This window comes from Zophobas morio, unplaced genomic scaffold (assembly GCF_036711695.1).
Source record: "Zophobas morio isolate AGI-343-1 ecotype UQ-CSIRO unplaced genomic scaffold, CSIRO_AGI_Zmor_V1 ptg000189l, whole genome shotgun sequence".
In the NCBI taxonomy this organism is placed as follows: domain Eukaryota; kingdom Metazoa; phylum Arthropoda; class Insecta; order Coleoptera; family Tenebrionidae; genus Zophobas; species Zophobas morio.
The window spans coordinates 32,403-40,489 of NW_026972293.1; the positions used below are offsets into that span (position 1 = coordinate 32,403).

General features: G+C 32.5%; 1 non-coding gene across 1 annotated transcript; it reads right to left on the reverse strand.

The window, feature by feature from the left end:
- Positions 1-7,291: 7,291 nt before the first annotated feature.
- Trnal-uaa (transfer RNA leucine (anticodon UAA)) lies at positions 7,292-7,375 on the reverse strand. Its single transcript has one exon. It is a non-coding gene; the product is annotated as a tRNA-Leu (tRNA).
- Between the last annotated feature and the right edge of the window lie 712 nt (positions 7,376-8,087).

Consider the following 8,087-nt stretch of genomic DNA (forward strand, 5'->3'; position numbering starts at 1 on the left):
GAGGTTTTTATAAGGAAGTTTTAATAGTCCAAGTATTAGTTATCGATTGAACTGGTGGCGCAAATTCATGTAATTCTTTACTTCTAAACATAATATCCAATTCCCTGTTGCTCCTTACAATATCGATCAAGGCGATCCTTTCGGCATCGGACACGGACAAGTGATGCATTTTCCAGCATATTTTACTAAGTTCTACTTTAATTTTGTATTTATCATTTGAAGAAATTAAAGCATTTACATCGGTATTAGAACGAACTAAAACAAGCTCTTGTCTTACATTCAAAATAGCCTTTTTGAAATCTTCGCAAAAGCCAAAAATTATTTTTAATGGAATCGAAACTTCAAAAGTTCCATTTTCTTTAATTATATTCGAATCTTTTTTAGGAAACCATCCAGCATTCTCTAGAGCTACGCTTTCATTACTGTTATACGTTACATATCCTTTCATGGTGGACGCTAACCCTGGGTTTCTAATACTATCCACAACGACTCCAGCAATTTCATATCTTATTTGATTAAACAACAAAAGAACGCCATTATTTACAAATTTGATTTCTGGTTTCTGTACAATTTCGTCGATTTCATTTTTCACAATAATCTTACCCTCTATATGCAATGTACTCAAATGAGGAAAAGTGTATAAATCTTGATGTTCAATAGGAATTCTTATTTCATCATCATAGTTATATGAACTGTTAGAATAAGGCAAGTGTGTATGTCTTTCTCCATAATAAATTGAATGATCATATGCAGCTTTTTCGTTTACGTTTAATATTTCAAAATTCATTGCTGTTTTTTATACTGGATAAAAATATTATTTCAAAACCGTTAATCCTAGAGATTCAAGAAATCTACGATTCCCTAATGTTAAACGTTTGATCCTTGTAGAAGGACTGACTGATTTTCTTTTCATCGTCCTATTTATATATACCGAATTTCGGTTTTTTAGATTTTCATTAAAAATAATACCCATCACGTGAGCTTCTTAAGATGCAAACGTACACCCACCTCCTCACCTCTAAAACTAACAATATTTCCTTCTTGATCTGTTATTTTAACTATTATCTCATCTATTTGTTTCGTATTAATTGGTAGATATATTACATTTAATGGTCGCTCCACTATTTTATAACCGGGAGGTACTGTTGGAAAAAATTGATGTATTACGTGAACGGGATTTCCGTTCTTATATGAACCAGTTACTATATTACAATAAACGCAAAGAGCATTCACTTTTAAAATTTTTGCTGGAAAATCTGATATATGAGTTTTATGCGCTTTCAGAATGTTGTTCTTAAATCCTAATAAACCTCCTAAGGAATCCTTTCTTGAAAAATTTATATCAAGGGTACATTTAACTTCCGATTTTAATGTATTATTATTTCCTCTGATTATTAAGTTTGGTGTTGACATTTTAAATTTCTTTATTCTATTTCCGTATTCGTCAGTTTGGTATTGAAAATAATGTTCCATATAGTTTTTGATTTCTTTATTTAAATACGACTCAATGTCTTCTATCTCATAAGAACCCTCGGGAATTTCTATATAATGCTCTTTTTTGTCTGCTGTAAAAAAATAAAATTTGTTATTATTGTTATCGATATTTGGAAAAGAATTCCAAGTAACCAAACTTTCTAATCCTAAAGCATAGTTATAATCTTCTAAGATAATTGGTGGATAGTATCTGCTCGAAAGTACAGAACTGTTTCCATCCAATGAAAATACGTTCGACATCGTAGTACTTGCTTCAACGACACTATCAATTGAACTAAAACGTTCTAACTTCGAACAATCTTATTTGTAACAGTTATATAGAAATTGTAGACATAAATGTCCACAATTAATAGTTTTAAAAGTCTGTAAAGCTTGATGATTATATACTATATTACAGGAACCTTTGCTCTGTAAATATTTGATCAGTTCAAGAGGTGGCCTCAAATCTCCATAACTATCGAAGTATATAGCTTCATTTCGAGTTTTTTTATAAGCTGTCCAATGTGTTCCAGAACCTTCCTTATTGTCTAGATTTAATATACCACACTCATTAAGGTGCACTTTATTTGGAAGCGAATCTTTCATAAAAACTCCTCTGAAGCCAGGAATTTTCAAACGCTTTACATATTTGCAAATGTCGATGTTGGTGAGAGCATGTTTTGGAAGATTTATCGGGAGTTCTTTTGAAATTTTGATGGGGCTAAAAAAAGACCATATCCTCTTTTATATGGTTTCAAATATAATCCACTCCCTGACTTTCCTACAGCTATCGACTCCATTTTCTGATTGTGTCTTTGGTTTTCTTTCAACTGTTCTTTGGCTGATTTAGCATCGTTAACAGCTTTTGCAACGGCTGCTGCACCACCACCTAAAGATCCCAGAGCGCCTAAAGCGGCAAATATTGGTAGCAGAGGTAAAAATCCACCACTTTTCGGTATGGGTATTATACGTCTGTGACGAAGAGGTCTCACTCTCTTTCTTCCTTTTGATGATTTTACTGCTCTCATGGCCACTTTAACAGCATCGTTCATATTCTTAAATTTCTTATTTTTTAAAGCAAGCCTGGCGGATTTTCTTAAAACGTTAAAATTCAAGGCCTTTCCACGTCTAACAGTTTTTCTTTTGATTCGACAACCCATACCAAGTTTTATTTTAGCTTTCATAGCAGCCGCAACACCTAAAGCAGCAGCTTTTTCGCCGAAAGATGCGTCCGAAGAACGTAGTCTAAGTTTTGCTTTATCTAATAGAACTTTATCGGCTTTATGTCGATTTTCCAAATCTTTATGTTCACTGTAAGCTATATCGTGAAATTTGCAAGCTTCGTCTAATTGATTTCGACCTTTATCTCCTCTTGCTAATCGTTTTTCTAATTTAGTTCCTGGTCCACAAAAGTCATAACCCGGAATATGAAGTTCAAACGGTAATTTATTAATAACCGAATTTACGATCCCACGTCCACAATATGTTTTTCTGTAGGTCTCACTACGACGACTGTTCCTTGTTCGCTTCGTAATCTTCATTTATACTCAAACTTTCGTTTCAGCTAAAATACTAACGGAATCGTAGAAAAATTTAGTATTTATACCCCTCCACATGTCGGTTTCTTAATTAGATGTCGAAATGCGTTTGATCCCTCAAAACCTTAAATTGCCGATAAGCAATAACGATATCAAAATTAACAGTGAGAATAAAAGACACGGAGATCTTTTACCATCGACAGTAAGATGTATTATTGTCGGACCGTCTAATTGCGGAAAAACTAATGTTATGATAGGTTTAATCGAACATCCAAATGGTTTAAGATTTGAAAATGTCTACGTGTATTCTAAATCTCTTTTCCAACCAAAATATCAATATTTGGAAAATCTTCTAAAACCTATTAAAGGTATAAATTTTTATAGTTTTAGCAATTTCGACAATAACAACATACCACCAGCGCACAAAGCTAAAACTAATTCTGTCTTCATTTTTGACGACGTGGCATGTGACAAGCAAAATTTAATGAAAGAATATTTTAGCATGGGACGACACAGAAATATAGATTGTTTTTATTTATGTCAAACATACACATGTATTCCTAAACATCTAATAAGAGACAACGCAAATTTTATTATTTTATTTAAGCAAGATAATTTAAACTTGCGTCATATTTATGATGATCATATCGGTACTGATATCACATTTGATAAATTTAAAGAAATGTGTTCATTTTGCTGGCAAAATAGTTATGAATTTTTAGTAGTCGATAAAGAGAACGAAATTCGTAGTGGTAGGTTTAGAAAAGGATTTGATAATTTCATTGACCCATTTTCATAATTTCAGTATATAAAAGTATCTTAAACAGTCAACATGCCAGTTCCTGTAAAATATAAATGTCCAAAATGTGGAGGTGAAACAGATACCCCTAACTTACCCTGTATATATTGCTATTATAAAGATCATATAAGAGATCATTACAAAACAAAACATGTGCATCTATACTATTGAAATATGAAAAAAAAAAAAAAACTAGTCTTTTTTTATAGAATGTTTGTGAAATGTTGCATACGTATATAAGCCTTTAATTCAAATAGATTGATTCAGTTTATTTGTATTTTCGAAAGTCTTAGGAGACATGGATTCGAAAATATCAGATGTGCTTGATTTAAAAAAGAAACTGATTAAGAAAAGAAAAGATTTACAAAGAAAATTAGAACTAATTAAAGCAACTCAAAGAAATGAAGAAAAAAAGTATGAACCCCTTACCAAACATTTGGAAACATTAATTGAGAGAAGAAGTGAATCTGCAATAAAAAGTAATCAAGATGTGAAAACAAAAAATGCATCGAACATTGAGCACAGTACACCAACAAAGCGAAAGTTGGAAAATACAATTCTATCTCCTGTTCGTGCGAAAAAAACTATCAATAATACACCAATGCAAGAAGAAATTTTCACACCAACACAAAAAAGAATTGCTACAAAAGTTACTAACCTTGTGAAAAGAATCGATGCAATCAAAAACGAAAAAGAACAAGGAATGAGTCCGATTAGTTCAAAATATGATATTCTGTCACAGGGAGATTTCGAGGAATCAATAAATAAAACAGATGCACAGAACAATGTGTTCGAATACATTCCCGAAAAAGACAATGATAATTACAACTTCGATGAAGTTCTTGAAAAATCTGTTCAATTAAGTAAAAATTATATTAAAAACATCGTTGATACAGATGTTTACAACGAATATTTAAATGATTTTGATGAATTACCGAGAAAATATATTGACGAAATGCATCACGATACAGAAAGTAAATTTGATCACAGAACAGGCGTAAGACATGACACGTTCTCAGAGAAATTTTACATTGGTTCGAAGGAGGTACAATTTGTAGGTCCAGATATAAAAATAGATAATGAGATATTTATAGGGACGCCTGGAATTTATGAACTCATTTTTAAAAAGAAGCCTATTCATTTTACTGTGGAAGACAAAGAAATATACAAAAAAATTTTAGAAAAAACTAATGCATATCGAAGAAATTTCGATGAAAATGATCGAATATTGGGTACAAGTTCTATGAAATACAAAAATATTATAGGACCATTGTTCTCAACTCTCACGAAGTATAAAAAGCCGAAGAAAGGTGGTCAAGTATTGTTTAAAGAAGTAAACGCAAATAAAGTTGATTATGTGTATTGGGAAGATCCAAATGAATTAGTTGAAAGACTGAAGTTGTTAGTCGCTTCCCAGACAGCAGGCCACTCAGGTCACCAAAACGAAATCGTTTCTATAATAGAAGAACTACGCGAAGCTAAAATTATTGCTTAATATGACTCTGGATAAATTCGGACGTCATTTGCTGAAACATACTAAACTTTCAGATTCAGTTGACGATGCTATGATTACTATTTCGAACTATATGTTCTATAATCTAATATTTCACTTCGAATCAGCTAAAACCATCGAAAACACGTACATATTAAAGTCTAAAGAAACTCACTACACGTTTCCTTTAGAAATTGGTTCAATTGCAAAATTAAATATTACTAGCAATGAAATAAATATTTGTGTAAATAACAAAATATTTAATAGAGAAGAAATGGAAGGACTTTCATTACGTAACGGTGACCGTATCTCGTTCAAATATGCCTTCAATAAAACAGAAAATGTACCAGATTTGTTCGCTGAAATGATAATAAAATGCCCTGTGAATTTTGAAGAATCATTAGTTACGTCCGAGAAAGCATATTATAAACACAAGAGCAATAAAAATGAAGCGCAAGAAGGTGTATGAACCAACTCCCATTAAAAGAGATATTGTTGCAGAACTGCACAAACCTGTAAGAATTAATTTTACACGACGTAAGGTGATAATTAAGGGTATTAACGAAACATTACAAGCAGATTTAGTGGAAATGATACCGTATGCTAAGACAAATAGAGGATACAAATATATACTTATTGTTATTGACTGTTTCTCAAAATATGTGTGGGCTGTTCCAGTAAAATCGAAAGATTCTCAACAAATAACCACTGCAATGGAAACAATTTTATCCAAGATCGTATGGTTACCCAAAAATTTACAAACAGATCAAGGAAAAGAATTCTATAATATAAAGTTTCAAAATCTTATGAAAAAATACAAAATTAATCATTACAGTGTTTACAGTTTAAAAAAGGCCTCAATCGTTGAAAGAGTAAATCGCACATTGAAAAATTTAATGTGGAAAGAATTTAGTTTGCAAGGAAATTATAAATGGTTAGATTTATTGCCAAATGTGGTACATCAATATAATAATTCTTATCATCGTACTATAAAAATGAAACCCTCACAAGTTAACAAAAGTAATGAGAAAGCTATTCTAAAAGCTGCTTATACTCGCATTAAAATAGTTAGCAATAAACAAAAATTTACAGTTGGTGACAACGTAAGAATAAGTAAATATCGTGGAATCTTTGATAAGGGATACACACCCAATTGGTCAAATGAAATTTTCGTAATAAGGAAAATTAATCTCACTAATCCCATCACATATTTTTTGAAAGATGAAAAGGGTGAAAACATTTTAGGTGGCTTCTATGAAATGGAACTACTAAAAGTTAAGCATCCAGGTGTGTATCTCGTTGAAAAAGTTTTAAAAAAGAAAGGCAACCAACTGTATGTCAAGTGGTTAGGATTTAATAGCACCCACAATAGTTGGATTGATAGAAAAACAATTGCATAGTCGCTTTCTTCTCAGTCAGTCGAAATAATTGACAAGATGAAGTTGGTTGTAGTTGACATACAAGGTTTTACTCTGCAAGAATTCATTGTAAAAGAACTTACGATATACGATGGAATTAACACAATACATGAAACATTCAAATCCACCAAACAATTCAACGAACTCGATGAAAAAACCAAGAAACAAGCCAGATATCTAGAACGTTACCATCACATGTTGAGATTTAATGACGGCTCCAAGGATCAGATATTTGCAAAAGAAATTTTGCTCAAATACATCAAGGAACATGGAGTGGGGGTCTTATATGTAAAAGGAAAATGTAAAGAAAATTATCTCATGGAAACGCTAGGAAAAGACTGCCCCAAAGTTGTGAACCTCGAAACAATTGAAGACTGTGTGAAATTGCCTAAAGAAATCCCATCATGTGATAATCATATATCTAACAATAAAAAATGTTACTGTTCTTTAAATAATGCTAAGTGTCTATACAATTGGTTGTATGAAATATTTCCTCAATAAATGACGTAATATTAAATTGTGTTTCATTTAAAAGCAAAACAAAACTGTAGAACTGCATATAAAAAAAAACTGTCAGGTGTGGGATTCGAACCCACGCTCTCTTTCGAGAATCAGAGCTTAAATCTGACGCCTTAAACCGCTCGGCCAACCTGACTACGGACATAGAGTCAGATCGATCGAGCACAAGGCGATGACAAAGCAAGGTCAACGCCGAGGTCAGTCACGTTCATACACAAAGAGTCAATTGTCGACCAAAAAGATCAATGACCGCTCGAACAAAAGTTGTGGGGCTCCTAGCTCGGGTTGACCTCATTTGACCTGAGCCAGGAGCCCCACTATATAACTACTCGCCAGAATGCATAAAATTGACCTAAACGTCTCCTTTTCCTATTCTGAGTCGATTCTGCATGCTTTAAGTGTGTTTGGTGGCTCAGAACCATCAAAAAACGTTGAAATATAGTTCAAATTCAATAAAAATCGACAAAAATACAGTTTCTAGCTAAAATTTGATGGTTTCGTTGCACTTTCCGAGCCCGTAGGGTATCTGATTGGCTTAAAAGTACAAGAAAACACTTCAAAAGTGACGTTTCTGAAGAATTTTAACAGTTTTCTTGTATCTACGAACGCCAGAATGCATAAAATTGACCTAAACATCTCCTTTTCCTATTCTGAGTCGATTCTGCATGCTTTAAGTGTGTTTGGTGGCTCAGAACCATCAAAAAACGTTGAAATATAGTTCAAATTCAATAAAAATCGACAAAAATACAGTTTCTAGCTAAAATTTGATGGTTTCGTTGCACTTTCCGAGCCCGTAGGGTATCTGATTGGCTTAAAAGTACAAGAAAACACTTCAAAAATGACGTTTC